We start from the raw sequence: 17,049 nt of genomic DNA, 5'->3' as shown, positions 1-17,049 counted from the left end.
ATGCAAACCTTTTCTCCGTTCTCGGTGCATGTAAAGCAGAGACTGGAGATGATAAAGGAATGCAGTCAAGTTGTACAGTCACAGAGCTGTACAGCATGGAAGCAGACCCTTTGGACCAATTTACCCAGATAGCTTAAATTAGTCTAGTCTCATTTGCTAGCACCCGGCCCATGTCCCTCTAAACCCGACCTAATCATATACCCATCCAGATGTCTTTTAAAGCTGTAATTGTACCAGCCTCCACCACTTCCTCTGGCAGCTTATTCCATACATGCACCACCCTCTATTTTAAATCTTTCCCCTTTCACCTTAAATCTATGCCCTCCAGTTTTGGGCTGCACTACTGTGGGGAAAAGACATTGATTATTTTCCCTATCCATGCTCCTCTTGATTTTATAAACTTCTATAAGGTAACCCCTCATCTTCCGACGCTCTAGGGAAAACAACCTCAGTCTATTCAACCTCTCCCTCTAGCTCAAACCCTCCAACCCTGGTAAATCCTTTTTGATCCCTTTCAAGTTTAACAACATCTTTCCTATATGAGGGGGACCAGAATTGAACAGCGCTCCGAAAGCTAGTGCTTCCAGTTAAACCTATTGGACTATAACCTGGTGTTGTGTGATTTGTAACTTTGTACACCCCAATCCAACACCAGCATCTCCAAATCAAGAATTGAACACTGTATTCCAAAAGTGGTCTAACCAATATCTTGTCCAGCTGCAACATGACCTCCCAACTCCTCTACTCAATGCACTGGCCAATGGAAATGAGCATACCAAATGCCTTCTTCACTATCCTACATACATAAAAGAACGGCAGATGCTGGAATCCAAAGCAGATAAGCAGGAGGCTGGAAGAACACAGCAAGCCAGGCAGCATCAGGAGGGAGAAAATTCAACATTTTGGGTCGAACCCTTCTTCAGGATTGGGGGTGGGACTGCAGGGAACTTGCCATTAAGTGTGTAAGTCCTGCCCCTCATCTGCCTTTCCAAAATCAGCACCTCGTGATTAAACTCCAACTTCCACTCCTCAGCCCATCTGATCATGAGGTGAAGGCACCGGTTGGAGATATTGGCTCTTGCTATTGTTGGGTGGTTTTGTTGGAAGTTTATGTGAAATGATTAAATGAAGAAGTGGGTGGAGGAGACTCATATGGTGCAGAAATATCAACATCCATCTGTCGGAGCTCTCAGGATTATGGTTCTTCAATTCTTATTATCTCCAGAATGACATTCCCTGGTTCCTAAGCCCTCTATTTTGATCCAGATGGGGCCAGGTACTCCTAGGCACTATGTGGGCAGTCTTGATCACATAGTGTTGTCTGTTCCTGGGCTCTGAGGCCTGGGGTACTTCCCACCTGATTCTGCATGGAGTGTTATCCAGACAATACCAGCAGCGTGAAGTGGTGCACTGTGCTCACGCATGGCATGTTTTCAACCAGTTTAACATCACATGGCATTTTGAGGGCAGGGGTTAGATGCTGGCAGTTGGCTGTGTCGCATTGTACTGCAAAGGTCTGGGCTTGTCTGGATTCAGGTACATTGCTTTAGGAATTAATTTGTGATATTCCAACTTGTTCCAGAACCATGTACATGGGAGTGTATTTTTCCAAACATCTGGTTGACAAAGATGTGTTGTGCTCTGGTTGTCACTTTCGATACGGAAATAAAAAAAACAGAACTTGCTGGAGAAAGGGTCTCTGGAAAAGGATCACAGGATTTGAAACGTTGACCGAGCTTTCTCTCCACAGATGCTGCCACAGCTGCTGAGTTTCACCAGCAATTTCAGTTTCTGTTTCTGCTTTACAGCATCCGCGGCTGTTTGCTTTATCTGGTTTCCTTTGGCAGTCCAAAGAAGTGTAGGTTAGGAGGATTAGCCATGAGAAATGCAGGGATATCGGGATAGAGGTGGGAGGGTGAGCCTGGGCTTTGGAGAGTTAGTGTGGACTTGTTGGGCCAAACCTGAGGGGGATTCTAGGAATGTTTGTAAGTGTCCAAGTCAACAAATGAGCAGAGATGATGGCATTGTGCTAATGTTATTGGGAGACTAACCCAGAGGCCCAGAATATTGAACGGGGACACAGGTTCAAATCCCACCCTGTCAACTGGTAGAATTGAGATTTATTTAATAAATTTGCAATTGAAAGCCATAACAATGATCATTGATAGTTGTAAAAAAAAAGCTGTCTGGTTCACTGTAAGGAAGGAAACCTGCTGACCTCTGTCCTTAGGAATGGCAAAGGCAAACCACTCAGCTCATGGACATTTAGGGTTAAGCAATAGGTGCTGGCCGATGAATACAGGAAAATGCTTCTGCCAAATTTCAGATGGCTGTGGAATGATCTGAGGAGGAGCAGTGAGTTGGCCAAAGTTCCTTGCCGACATTCACTCCTCAACTAACATCTCATAGAGTCTTAGAGTCATAGAGATGTACAGCATGGAAACAGACCCTTTGGTCCAACCTGTCCATGCCGACCAGATCCCAACCCAATCTAGTCCCACCTACCAGCACCCGGCCCATATCCCTCCAAACCCTTCCTATTCATGCACCCATCCAAATACCTTTTAAATGTTGCAATTGTACCAGCCTCCACCACTTCCTCTGGCAGCTCATTCCATACACATACCACACTCTGCGTGAAAAAATTGCCCCTTAGGTCTATTTTATATCTTTCCCCTCTCACCCTAAACCTATGCCCTCTAGTTCTGGACTCCCTGACCCCAGGGAAAAGACTTTGTCTATTTATCCTATCCATGCCCCTCATAATTTTGTAAACATCTATAAGGTCACCCCTCAGCCTCCGACGCTCCAGGGAAAACAGCCCCAGCCTGTTCAGCCTCTCCCTATAGCTCAAATCCTCCCTGAAAATGGATTAACTGATCATTAGAATCATAGAATTGATGCAGTGTGGAAGCAGGCTATTCAACCCATTGGTTCCACACCAACCTTCTGCAGAGCATCCCACCCAGATCCACCTCCCCGATTCTATCCCACAGCCTTCATTTCCCATGGCTAATCCACCTAGCCTGTGCATTCCTGCACACTAGGGCAATTTCCCATTGCCAATCCACCTAACCTGCACATCTTTGGATTGTGGGAGGAAGGTGGGACAGCTGAAGGAAACCCATGCAGACATGGGATGAGCATCCAAACTCCGCAAAGTCAAAAAGTGTGGCACTGGAAAAGCACAGCCAGTCAGGCAGCATCCGAGGAGCAGGAGAGCCAGCATTTCGAGCATAAGTTCTTCATCACATTCCTGCCTGACCTGCTGTGCTTTTCCAACACCACATTTTTTGATTCTGATCTCCAGTTCTCACTTGCTCCCAAACTCCACACAGATAGTGACCTGAGGATGGGATTGAACCTGGTCCCTGGTGCTGTGAGGCAGTAGTGCTTATCACTAGTCCACTGTTGCTATATCCACTGTTTCAAAGATCTTTCAGCACACAAATTGCCAACAATATTGGCCTACAACACAACGGCAATGGCAGATGAAAAGTTGCACAGAAATTTCAGTCACTTATTCAGGAATTGTAGAAAGAAAAGTTTAATTCTTTCCGTGCCTCAGTGGGAGAAACATTGCTTATTTTTCTATTAGATTAGTAGGAGGATCACCTTTTCATGTACTTATGTCAGTTTATGAGTCATTACAGTTTTGAGTAAGTTAGGAACTGTAGTAGGCCATTCAGCCCCTTGAGATTGTTCTACCACTCAATGAGATCATGGTTGATCTGTGACATAACTCCATATACCTGCCTTTGACCCATATCCCTTAATACTTCTGCTTAACGAAAACATTTATCTCAGATTTAAACTTAATAACTGATCCAGCTTCCACTGCTATTTGGGGAATAGAGTTCCAAATCTCTCCCACCCTTTGAGAGTATGATTTGGAGATGCCAGTGTTGGACTAGGGTGTACAAAGTTAAAAATCACACAACACCAGGTTATAGTCCAACAGGTTTAATTGGAAGCTAGTGTGCTTCCAATTAAACCTGTTGGCCTATAACCTGGTGTTGTGTGATTTTTAACCTTTGAGACTATAATTGCTGCAAGGTTTGTGAAGGTTTGTAGCTCAGGTTGAGGTTTAGATAGGCTCAGGATAGATGTGTTGTCTCAGTCGAAATGGTGGTTTTTCTCATCCATGTGTAGGGCTATGGGGGAGAGAGAGTCGGGTCTTTTTGTGGCTAACTGGTGTTCGTGTATCCCGGTGGCCAACTTTCTTCCTGTTTGTCCTACGTAGTGTTTGTGGCAGTCTTTGCATGGAATTTTGTAGATGATGTTGGTTTTATCTATGGGTAGTCTGGCTGTCATTTCTGAAACATCTTTGATGTATGGTAAGGTGGTTAGGGTTTCTGGCTGTGTTTGGTCTGCTTGTTGTGGTTTGTTCTTGAGGAATCTGCGCACTGTATTTTTTGAGTATCCGTTCTTCTTGAATACGTTGTATAGGTGGTTCGCTGTTTTTCAAAGTTCGTCTCTGCTGCAGTGTGTGGTGGCTCGTTGGAATAGTGTTCTGATACAGCTTTGTTTGTGTGTGTTGGGATGGTTGCTGGTTTGGTTAAGTATTTGGTCAGTGTTTGTTGGTTTTCTGTATACACAGGTTTGTAGTTCTCCGTTGTCCTTTCTTTCGACTGTGACGTCCAGGAATGCGAGTTTGTTGTCGGTTTCTTCCTCCTTGGTGAACTTTATGCCTGTGAGGGTGTTGTTGATGATGTTAAATGTCTCTTCCATCTTGTTTTGTTTTGTGATGACAAAGGTGTCATCTACATAGCGGATCCAGATTTTTGGTTTGATGGTTGGTAGGGCTGTTTGTTCTAGCCTTTGCATTACCGCTTCTGCTATGAATCCTGATAGCGGAGATCCCATGGGTGTGCCGTTGGTTTGTTTGTAGACTATATTGTTGAAAGTGAAGTGGGTGGTGAGGCACAGGTCCACTAGCTTCATGATGTTTTCATTGGTAATGTGATTGATGGTGGTTGGTGTGTGTGTGTGATGGTCTGTTCTAAAAGTGTGACGAGTGTTTCCTTTGCCAGGTCGATGTTGATGGAGGTGAACAGTGCTGTTACGTCGAATGAGATCATTGCTTCGTCTTCCTCCATTTTGGTGTTTTTGATGATTTTTAGGAATTCCTGGGTGGAGTGGATGGAGTGCTGTGACTCTTCTACTAGGTACTTCAGTCTTGTGTGTAGTTCTTTGGCCAGTCTGTAAGTTGGTGTTCCGGGTAGTGAGACTATGGGTCTGAGGGGGGCTCCTGGTTTATGGATTTTGGGTAGTCCGTAGAATTGTGGGGTGTTGGTCCTGCCTGGTTTCATTTTCTGGAATTCAGTCTTGTTTAATTGTCTGGAATTGTGTAATTTTCTTAGGAGATATGTAATTTTGTTTCCTAATTGTGGGGTCAGGTCTAGCGCTGACTTTTGGTAGGTGTTGGTGTCTGTGAGTCGTGCATTGGCTTTCACTATGTAGTCCCATGTCGACTGGGACAACACATCTATCCTGTGACAGGCTAAGCAAAGACATGCCAGAGAATTCCTAGAGGCCTGGCACTCCAACCACAACGCCATAAACAAACACAGATCTAGATACCATCTATCAACCCCTCAGAAAACGAACAGGAAATGACATCACCACAAACCCCAGGAACCCCATCCAGGACAAACATATAAATAGAAAACAGGAGACAACAGCTTCGCTTCACTTGGAGGTCGCCACTGATGATGTTACCTAGCCTGGTAATGAAAGGTCTGGATATCAAACCTACAGCTCAGTGAGCAAACCTGCACCCTAAAGTATAATTGCTTCCTGACATCTCCCCAGAACAGTCTGACCCTAAATCTCAGACTATGCCCCCAAGTTCTAGAATCCTCAACCAGTGGAAATTGTTTTTCTTTATCTTTTCCTGTTAGGATCATGAACACTTCAATCAGATCACCCCCTAACTTTCTCAAGTCAGGAGAAAAAAAAATTAACTTTTTTTTTGTAAATAATTTTATTGAAAAAGACAAAGATTTTTGAGTTTTTTTTACAAAATTACAAAATTAATACAAAATAGCGTAAACTTGTTTAATCCCTCTTCATAACATAACCCTGATGTCCAGGTATCATTCTTCTAAATCTATGTCGCACTTCCTCCAAGGCCGACACACCCTTCTTCAATCTACTGCTCTCAGTACTCCAAGTAGGGTCTAACCAGAGTTTTGTATAACTGCAACCTAATTACTGTATCCTTGTTCTCTGGTCCTCTCCATATGAAGGCCAGCACTCCATGAGCCTCCTTGATTGTTTTCTGCATCTGTTAATGACATTTTAAATATCAATACATCTGAGCCCACAGGTTTCTTTGGGCAACTACTATATTTAACTTTATGCCATCTAGTAAGTACCCTGATCCAGCCCAAAATAGATGACTTCACACTTGCTTACATTGAACTGCATCTGCCAGTTTTGCCCATTCACCTAGACTATCAATAATATATATATATATGATAGCATATATCATCTGCACTGTCTACAATGGTGCCTAACTAGGTATCATCAGAAAAGCTGGATATATGGCTTTCTATGCCATTATCCAAGTTGTCAATAAATAATGTGAATAATTGAGGTCCTATCGCAGATCCTTTTGGGACACCACTGGTCACATCCTGCCAATTTGTGTCCCTGGTTTCTGTTGCATGTAACTCAACCAATTTCCAAGCCAAGTCAGAAATTTGTCCTCAATTCCTTCGGTAACAGTCTCTTTTGTCAAATGCCTTCTGGAAGTCCATATAAACAACATCCATCGACATTCAATTTCTGAAAATAAACTTCAAAAATCAATCTAAGATCCAATGAGAGGTGAAAACAACTTTGATAACACTTGTGCTATGTCATACAGTCAGTATACATAAATGGACATTCTGATGAAATCATCACTGCATCTTAGCATGTGACCTTAGGGTATAAAGGAGGCTATCTTATTGCAGATCACTTGAACCATGACATGCTACTGAAAGCATGGTCCTATGTTGTATCCTTGTATCCTTATATACCCATACACTTATGTATCTAGGAATGTAATGTTTGTATATTGTAATGAATGGTTTATTGATTTTTTCAATACCAAGCCCAGTTTCTTATTTTAAGAGAGTTAACATGAATGTTACTACATCAGGTAAAACATTCTGGTGGAGACAAAGTCACTGCATATTAGCAACAGGGCCCTCCTTGAAAGGAATCTATTATCTTGGTAGTAGATATTTGGAAAGCTAATTAATGGTCAACTGGTTCGGATTACCTCTTTGAAGCACAAACTAATTGCACAACGGGTCGGTCAATTCCTTTTGAGAACAGTGTATGTTGTTCCAGTTATTGTTTCGAAAGAATTGATATAGCGAGACACTGATTTCATGACCTCAGGAGATCCCAATGGGCTTGACAGCTGAAATTGTAGAGAATTCACAATGAGCTTCCAAAATCAACACAGAAATAGATGGCCGAAGTAATAGCTTTTGCTCCTGCTGATGATGGGACAAATATTGGCCGGGACACAGAGACAGCCACCTACTCTTTTCAAGAAATGTAATTGAATCTTTTCGGTCGACTGAAAGGATTAACAGGAGCTGCATTTGGAAGCTGGGGCCTCTGGCACTGGACCAATCACAACGAGGTGTTCATGTTTCATTTCAACTTTGTTCTTTATTTGTATTTTATAAACCTTAGTTCCTGCTCTGATGGAAAGAACTGATAACTCCCTGAGAAAATGACATAACTTTTCAATAAGTGGGATTTCATAAGAACATCAGAAATAGGAGTGGGTGCAGACAATTTGGCCCCTTGAACTGCTGTGGGATTCAATACAATCGCTGCTGAGCTTCTGTCTCAGGTCCCTTTCTCACCCACTCGCCCGGACACCCCAAAAAATGTAGCAGGTGATTTTATTTCTTCATTTGCACATGCCTGTCCGTGTATGCTGGGGGTGTCAGGGGTAGAGGTATGCGAGTCCCAAACTTTCAGCATCAAGACAGAGAAGACTGCAACCCCTATCAGCGACCTGCCTTTGCTGTCCTGCATTCCGATTTCTGTGCAACACAATTGTTTCGGGTCTTGGGTAAGGTTTAATGTCGAGGGAGTGGTGCTGGAAACGCACAGCAGGTCAGGCAGCATCCGAAGAGCAGGAGAATCGACATTTCGGGCATAAGCCCTTCATCAGGATGCTGCCTGACCTGCTGTGCTTTTCCAGCACCACACTCACGACTAAGGTTTAATGTGTTTTGTTTAGGACTTAAAGGATGTTTTAAACATTTCCTTCCATTTCTGGGCCGCACTGGGTTGCTAAGATTAGAGTGGTGCTTGAAAAGCACAACAGGTCAGGCAGCATCCGAGGAGCAGGAAGATCGACGTTTTGGGCAAAAGCCCTTCATCAGGAATGAAACTCCTCGGCTGCTGCCTGACCTTTTCCAGCACTGCTCTAATCTTGACTCTAATCTCCAGCATCTGTGGTAACCACCTCCACCTACTGGGTTGCTAAGTAGGTTTTACATGACTGTGAGCCAGGAAAGCGAGCTGAGAGTCTCGGCTATTTCCCTACATAGGGACAAATGCCAAACCTGAAACTTCTAGACCGATTATCAGCCTCTGCCATTTGTCAGTGTGGCTTCATTGCAATGATCTCTTTTGTCCTACTTTGGATTTCAAATTTGGGAGTGTTATTAATTCTCGGGTATTGAATGTTCCAAATAAAACTCTGCTTCACTGCAGGCTGTGGCTCGTAGATCACATCTGAGTATCTGTTTCGATGTACAATCTCTGCCTCATGAATCTTAGTCCAAAAAAAACGTTATTAAATCTGAAACCTGTGGCATCGTTAGGATATTATAATATTCTGGAGTTAGTGTAACTTTAAAATGCTTCATTTATTTTTCTTCTAGCATTCTGCTCATACTTCGCAGGTTCATATCTTACAGAGAATCGAGGGAAGTTTTTAGCATAGTTCTCACTGTGAGTGGATTTAGCCTTTGCACTGGGCCTAACGTGTGTTAGTGGAGGAGGACATATACTCATTCTGTGGAAGGTGTGACCCAGTTTCTGGAGGCATTGGAGCATTAAATAATTGTTGGCTTTGTGTGGTGTGGTTTGACATGTTGAAGTGCGTAGGGAACTGGTGATCTCCCAACTCTATTTGGCGACTTTAGTGATTAAATCGTGGAATGGATCACGATCTGTTTGTCAAATTTATGTGATGGAAAAGGGTCTGATTGTAGAGCAGACTGATGGACTGCAGGTTGTGCACAGGGTGGGACTTTCTTCTCTTAATATATTTGTGGGATGTGGGTGCCCATTCCAAGCTATCCTTGAGAAACTGATGGTGAGCCACGACAGTTCATTCTTTCCTACACTACAGTGCATGTAGACCCAAATGCTCTTGTGGAAAGAGTGCCAGGATTTTGACCCAGAGATGCTGAAGGAATGATAATATGTTTCCTAGTCTGGAGAGAGGGAGCTTGCAGGTGAAGTGTTCCCCATTATCCGCTGCCCTTGATCTTCCAGATGGAAATGGTCATGGGTTTGGAAGGTGCTGTCTAAGGACCTTAGTGAATTTCTGCAGTGTATCTTGTACACAGTGTTGTTACTGAGCATCAGAGAGAGTGGATGATGAAGGTGGTAGATGAAGTCCCAATCAAGTCGTTGCTTTGCCCTGGATGGTGTCAAACATCTTGACTGTTGCTACAGCTGCACTGATCCAGGCAATTGAAGTATCCCACCACATTCCTGACCTATGCCTTGTAAATGGTGGATAGGCTTTGGAGTCAGGAGGTGAGTTAGAAGGTCAGGATTCCCAGCCTCTGACACTCTTGCAACAATAGTATTGAATTGGCTGGTCTGTCAACAGCAACCTGTAAGATATTGATAGTGGAGTAGTCAGTGCTGGTAGTGTCACTGAAGGTACTCCATTGCTGAAGATGCTCAATTGTCTAGCAATGTGCTGCAGATGTTACTTGCCTGGATATCAGCCCAAGCCTGGATATTGTCCAGGTCTTGCTGCATTTGGACATGGACTGCTTCAGTATCTGAGAAGTTACAAATGGTATTGAATATTGTGCAATCATCAATGACCATCCCCACTTGGGACCTTATTAATGAAGCAGCAGAAGATGGTTGGGCTAGGACACTATCCTGAGGAATCCCTGTAGAGATGTTCTGAAGCTGAGATGACTGACCTCCAATAGCCACAGTTGAGAGTGTGTTGCTGGAAAAGCACAGCAGGTCAGGCAGCATCCGAGGAGCAAGAAAATGAGCTCATTCCTGATGAAGGGCTTCGGCTGAAACATCGACTCTCCTGCTCCTCGGATGCTGCCTGACCTGCTGTGCTTTTCCACCAACTCGCTCTCAACTCTGATCTCCAGCATCTGCAGTCCTCACAATCTCCAACAACCACAACCATCTCTCTTTTTGCTATGGACAGAAGGGCAAATTTCCATTTATTCCAGTTTTTCTAGGACCCTGTGCAGTTCTGGTCTCCAAATTTGAGGAAAGACATTCTGGCTATTGAGGGAGTGCAGTGTAGGTTCACTAGGTCAATTCCTGGAATGGCGGGATTACCTTACACTGAAAGACTGAAGCAACTGGGCTTGTATACACTTGAGTTTGGGAATCGCATACCCCTGACACCCCTGTCCATGTATACTGGGGGTGTGAGAGGGGATCTGATTGAGACCTATAAGATCATTAAAGGATTGGACACTCTGGCAGCAGGAAACATGTTTCTGCTGATGGGTGAGTGCCGAACCAGAGGGCACAGCTTACAAATATGGGGTAGACCATTTAGGACAGAGATGAGGAGAAACTTCTTCACCCAGAGAGTGGTGGCTATGTGGAATGCTCTGCCCCAGAGGGCAGTGGAGGCCCAGTCTCTGGATTCATTTAAGAAAGAGTATTCTGATGTGAATATTGAGTCACAATTAATTAGAATGGATGACTTTGAGGTATGTAGGGAAGAGGTGTTGGAAATTCTGGAAAGGGTGAAAATAGATAAGTCCCCTGGGCCTGATGGCATTTATCCTAGGATTCTCTGGGAAGCAAGGGAGGAGATTGCAGAGCCATTGGCCTTGATTTTTATGTCCTCGTTGTCTACAGGAATAGTGCCAGAAGACTGGAGGATAGCAAATGTGGTTCCCTTGTTCAAGAAGGGGAGTAGGGATAACCCTCGTAACTATAGGCTGGTGAGTCTCACTTCTGTTGTGGGCAAAGTCTTAGAGAGAATTGTAAGGGATAGGATTTATGAACATCTGGATAGGAATAATGTGATCAAGGATAGTCAGCATGGTTTTGTGAAGGGCAGGTCGTGCCTCACAAACCTTATTGAATTCTTCGAGAAAGTGACTAAGGAGGTGGACGAGGGTAAAACGGTAGATGTGGTGTATATGGATTTTAGTAAGGCGTTTGATAAGGTTCCCCATAGTAGACTACTGCAAAAAATACAGAGGTATGGCATTGAGGCTGCGTTGGAGGTTTGGATTAGGAATTGGCTGACTGGAAGAAGACAGAGGGTAGTAGTTGATGGTAAAGGTTCATCTTGGAGTGCAGTTACTAGCGGTGTTCCGCAAGGATCTGTTTTGGGACCATTGCTGTTTGTCATTTTTATAAATGACCTGGAGGAGGGGCTAGAAGGTTGGGTGAGCAAGTTTGCGGATGATACGAAAGTCGGTGGAGTTGTTGACAGCGAGGAAGGATGTGGCAGGTTACAGCGGGATATAGATAAGCTGCAGAGCTGGGCAGAAAGGTGGCAAATGGAGTTCAATGTAGCTAAGTGTGAGGTGATTCACTTTGGTAAGAGTAACAAAAAGATGGGGTACTGGGCTAATGGTCGGATACTTGGTAGTGTGGATGAGCAGAGAGATCTTGGTGTCCATGTACACAGATCTCTGAAAGTTGCCACCCAGGTAACTAGTGCGGTGAAGAAGGCATATGGCGTACTGGCTTTTATTGGTAGAGGAATTGAGTTCCGGAGTCCTGAGGTCATGTTTCAGTTGTATAAGACTCTGGTGCGGCCACATCTGGAGTATTGTGTGCAGTTTTGGTCGCCATACTATAGGAAGGATGTGGAGGCACTGGAACGGGTGCAGGGGAGGTTTACCAGGATGTTGCCTGGTATGGTAGGAAGATCATATGAGGAAAGGCTGAGGCACTTGGGGCTGTTTTCATTGGAGAAAAGAAGGTTTAGGGGTGACTTGATGGAGGTGTACAAGATGATTAGGGGTTTAGATAGGGTTGACCGTGAGAACCTTTTTCCACGTATGGAGTCAGCTATTACGAGGGGGGCATAGCTTTAAATTAAGGGGCATAGCTTTAAATCTGTATAGGACAGATATTAGGGGTAGATTCTTTACTCAGCGAGCCGTGAGTTCATTGAATGCCCTGCCAGTAGCAGTGGTGGACTCTCCCTCTTTATGGGCATTTAAGCGGGCATTGGATAGGCATATGGAGGTTAGTGGGCTAGTGTAGGTTAGGTGGGCTTGGATCGGCGCAACATCGATTGCCAAAGGCTGTATTCTTCTATGTTCTATGTTCTATAAGAGTTGGATAGCTCTCTCAAAGATAGTGGAATCAAGAGTTATGGAGATAAGGTAGGAAGAGGATACTGATTGGGAATGATCAGCCATGATCATATTGAATGGCGGTGCAGGCTCGAAGGGCTGAATGGCCTACTTCTGCACCTATTGTCTATTGTCTATTGTCTTGACCCATTGATTCCACAATCGGTCAAATGTGGCTTTGATTTCAGGGCGGATCAGTCTCACCTCACCACTGGAATTCAGTTCTCCCAACCATTAGGGATAGGGATATTTGCGGAGCTGCCTCCTCCAGTGAGTCGTTTAATTGTCCACCACCAAACCACGACTAGACACGACAGGACTACAGAGCTTTGATCTGATCAGTTGGTCATAGAATGGTTTAGCCCTGTTGATCACTTTATGCTTATGCTGTTGAGAGTGCGTGGTAAAATTCCAGGTGATGTTATTACTGAACAAGTCAGTCCCTAGACGAAACCTGGTTTAATAGATCTTTTTGCCATAACAGAGTTGTCCTCCACTGAAACAAAAAAAACCACACGATGTTGCAAATTTGATTCTGATGACAAAAAATGTTTAATAAGCAAAAGAAATTAAGATAAAATGTAATAAACCAAACAACTTCCATATAATAAGTTTTCAAAGGTTTTGAGACACGTGGTAAAACACAACCCTATTAACCCTAACAGGGCCCCTTTACAGTACCCGAACCAAAAGGAGGGAGGAGTAGATGATCACAGGACAGGGCTGTCACAGGGTGGGGTGGTCATGGGATAGGGTGAATACAGGACACAGTGGCCATGAAACAGGGTAGTCATGGGATAGGGAGGATGTTGAATTCTTCAGTGAGAGGGTTGAAAGTTGAATTTCAGATCTAGAGTATGTTTAACTGGTGTTGGACTATACAAAAGCAGATTGGGGTGTGGTGTAACTATATGACTCAGTGATCCCATTTGGAGAACATTAATTCCTTCCCAGTTAATCAGGCTGGCTGATCATGGAAAGGTGAGGTCATCTCTAAAGAAGGAAGTGAGCAATTGTGACTGGTCGCTTGAATGAGTTGTGCATTCTGACAAGATGCCATTGAGTCTTGATTTGTTGGTGTTAAGTGTGACCATGAAATGTTCTGAAGTCAAGGATGTTTTAAGGAAAAATAAAACATTAAAAAAAAGTTAAATATCCGAAATTATAAGCATGAACTTCGATATTCATCCTTGGGTGATCTGAAGATCATGAAATTAGTGACTTTTAATGACTTCTTGCATACCAGTTTCCCAGATGAGTACAGCTGATTTCATCATATTTTCGATGGGTGAGTGGGTGGTGTTGTCCATTAGCCTGGGAAACTTAATTTGGGTGACTAAAAAGTACCTTTGCGACAGAAACACTGGCTCTTGTGGAACTATTGTCTATAGAATTGATTTACCAAACATCTTTGAGAAAGTTCAATACAATTGTGCACTGGCGTTACCTTGCCCATCGAATGTTACGGAGTTGCAAATAAACAAATAAGATACAAGCAGAAGTAGGCCATTTGTCCCTTTGAGCCTGCTCTGCCATTCAATAAGATCATGGCTGATCTGTGTTTCAAGTTCCATTTTCCTTTTATGTTATTCATTCACGGGATGAGGGCATCGCTGGCTACGCCAGCATTTATTGCCCATCCCTAACTGCCTATAGAGCGAACCACATTGCTGTGGGTCTGGAGTCACATGGAGTACAGACTAGATAAGGGTGGTATTTTCCTTCCCTCAAGGACATTAGTGAATGGCTATTGACCTGTGCTAACTTTTGATTATCTTGCCTAACAAGAATCTATCTACTTTTGCCTTAAAACTATTTGATGATGCCACTTCCACCACCTCTGGGGCAGAGATTTCCAAAGTTGCGCAACCCTCTGAGAGAAATAAAAGTCTCCTCATCTCTGTCCTCAAAAGGCAACCTTTCTTTTCTCATTTTCACCCACTAGAAATTATGAAACCAACTATTCTCATCAGAAAGATCAACCTAAGAGACATCACGAATAGCTAATTTTGAAACAGTATCCCTTAGTTTTGGGCTGATCCATAGGAGGAATCATCCTTTTTGAATGCACCTTGTCAAGCCCATTCAGAATCTGATACAGTTCAACCCAATCACCCCTCAGTCGTCTAAACCCCAGTGGGAACAAACCTAGCTTCACCAACCTTTCCCAGTTAGACAACTCACTCATTCCAGGTATCACTCGAGTATGCCTCCTTTGAACTATTTCCAATGTATTCACATCCTTCCTTAAATAAGTAGATAACAACTACAAATGGTATTCAAGATATGATCTCACCGATGCCCCGATTACTGTTCCTTCTGTATGTATATTCCCGATTATGTATATGTTACAAAAAAAATGAAAGTGAGAAAAGATTACAGATTTCCCTTTTCGACTGAAGCAAATGGGACAGGGAAAGGACATTTCCAAGATCAAATGAGCTGATGCAAGACATCAGTTATCTGATTACTTCACAAGGAGAAGTGTTTGTACCTAGAAATGACCCGTATAAAAAGGGGATCATCTAATGGATATCTTTGCACAGAATATGGGCAGTAAGATGGCTCAGTGGTTAACACTGCTGCCTCATAGCACCAGGGACCCAGGTGCAATTCCAGCCTTGGGCAACTGTCTGTGTGGAGTTTGCACATTCATGGGTTTCCTCCGGGTGTTCTAGTTTCCTCCCACAATCCAAAGGTGTGTAGGTTAAGTGAATTGGCCGTGCTAAATTGCCATGCTAAGTGTTCAGGGATGTGTAGGTTAAGTGCATTGGTCAGGGGTAAATGTAGAATATAAGGGGAATGGGTCCGGGTAGGTCACTCTTTGGTGGGGTCGGTGTGGACTTGTTGAGCAAAAGGGCCCGTTTCCATACAATAGGGAGTATAATTTGTGATTATAAACATCCTGCACTGAAATGAGAACTATTTTACCAAATGACTCCACACACCCAGCAGCCTTGGAGTAACATACCTTGCAACGCATGAGCGCTAAATCCTTACATCAAAAAACTAGTTGATACAAGCAAAAGAAGTAAAGTCACTTTAAATAAAAAAGTTATGCAGACTATTGGAGACAAAAGTGATTGTGAAAGTGAGGATCTGAAACCTGAATACAGGCTGAGGTAACTAGTTGTTGTCAGGAGCAACCACTTAACAGATGCTCTTAATAACATAGGTGGCAATAAAATGGCTTCTCGATGCAAATAACATGCCAAAATGACTTCTAGGCTGCAAGTTGACAATTCTGCAAAAAGCTGAATCAAATAACTTTTAAGCTATTAACTGCTAATTCTGCTATAGCTGCATAATTGACTAAACACAGTCTGCTTCATTAGAGATTAGCAGACAATGCTCCCTTTACAGCATAGAAATAACTCGACTAGATAAGACATTACTGGCCATCCTAACTGACCTTTAAATGCAGGTGCAATGGCTCGTTTAGTGAGATAAGGATGGCCTGAGTGTTGGAATACAAAGTTGATTCCCAGGAAATTTCATTGGACCAAGTAACTGTCAAATAAAGCAATATCATATATTGATTGGTAATTGTCTGAATGTACAATGCAATCGTAGCATTGTACCTTTCTTTAAGACAAGTCTAAAAATGTCTTTGTTTTAAGCCACGTGCGCAGCTCCTCTCAGGAACACAGAAGTGTATAACCTCTGTGCTTCCAGAAGATCTGTGCCCGACCGTATGAAGAAGTAAAGAGTGAAGTCTTAAAGAACCAGACCGATTGCGAGTGTTTATTGAGCGATTGTGGAACTGACAGACCCCTCCCCTGAGGGTCCAGATCTTCAAAAGTAGCACTGTAGTAAATTTGAATGCTTTTGTAGTTAGCTGTCATGGAATCACACTTGAGGGAAACATTGTAAAGTAACTCAAAGTGGTTTCCACTGCTTTGGTTGAGGTTTTAGATTTCCCCAAGTACGATCGGTTGCACCTGTTTTATGTTTAGTGTCAGTTGATGTTACTAATCTTTGCTTTGACAATCAACAATTTGGCCTGGGCTTATTCCAGTAAATGTAGCTTTGCGGGTTGTGGTTTGTCAGTATTTTTAGCAGTGCAATCAAAGATGGGTGTGTAGACCTTCTCTAGCACGTTGTTTCACATATGCTCTGATGGCAAAATGACTCAAGTTCAGGAACATATTCATTGCAAGTTTTATCGCAAGTTCTCACCTCTAACTTCCTTGCAATGCAACCTGCACACCATCATCCTCAGTCATTCCCAATATTAGCCCTTCAATGCGTCTACCTTTCCAATGCCTCAACTTCCCATACCAGATTGAAAGAGACAGACTCTGGGGATAGTTTCAATTTAAGTGGGATGTCAAACTTTTAAAAATCACAGTGTCCGTCTGCAATCCAACTGCTTCTGTTTAGTGTGGATGGGATGAGATCAGGCCCTGGGTGAGTGCTAATCACCAGGGTCCCATACCTTCAGTAGATTCTGTCTCAGGCAGCAGCAGCCCCTGCA

At 43.4% G+C, this 17,049-nt stretch overlaps 1 protein-coding gene across 1 annotated transcript in view; it reads left to right on the top strand.

The window, feature by feature from the left end:
* Positions 1 to 17,049, top strand: part of LOC140486131 (tumor necrosis factor ligand superfamily member 11-like) — an 86,965-nt gene that overhangs the window by 48,033 nt on the left and 21,883 nt on the right. The gene's annotated exons all lie outside the window — the stretch shown is intronic.

The sequence above is a fragment of the Chiloscyllium punctatum genome, chromosome 15, assembly GCF_047496795.1.
Source record: "Chiloscyllium punctatum isolate Juve2018m chromosome 15, sChiPun1.3, whole genome shotgun sequence".
Taxonomy (NCBI): Eukaryota; Metazoa; Chordata; class Chondrichthyes; order Orectolobiformes; family Hemiscylliidae; genus Chiloscyllium; species Chiloscyllium punctatum.
Note: the sequence above shows the minus strand (reverse complement) of the source record. Positions and strands in the feature narration are given on the sequence as shown.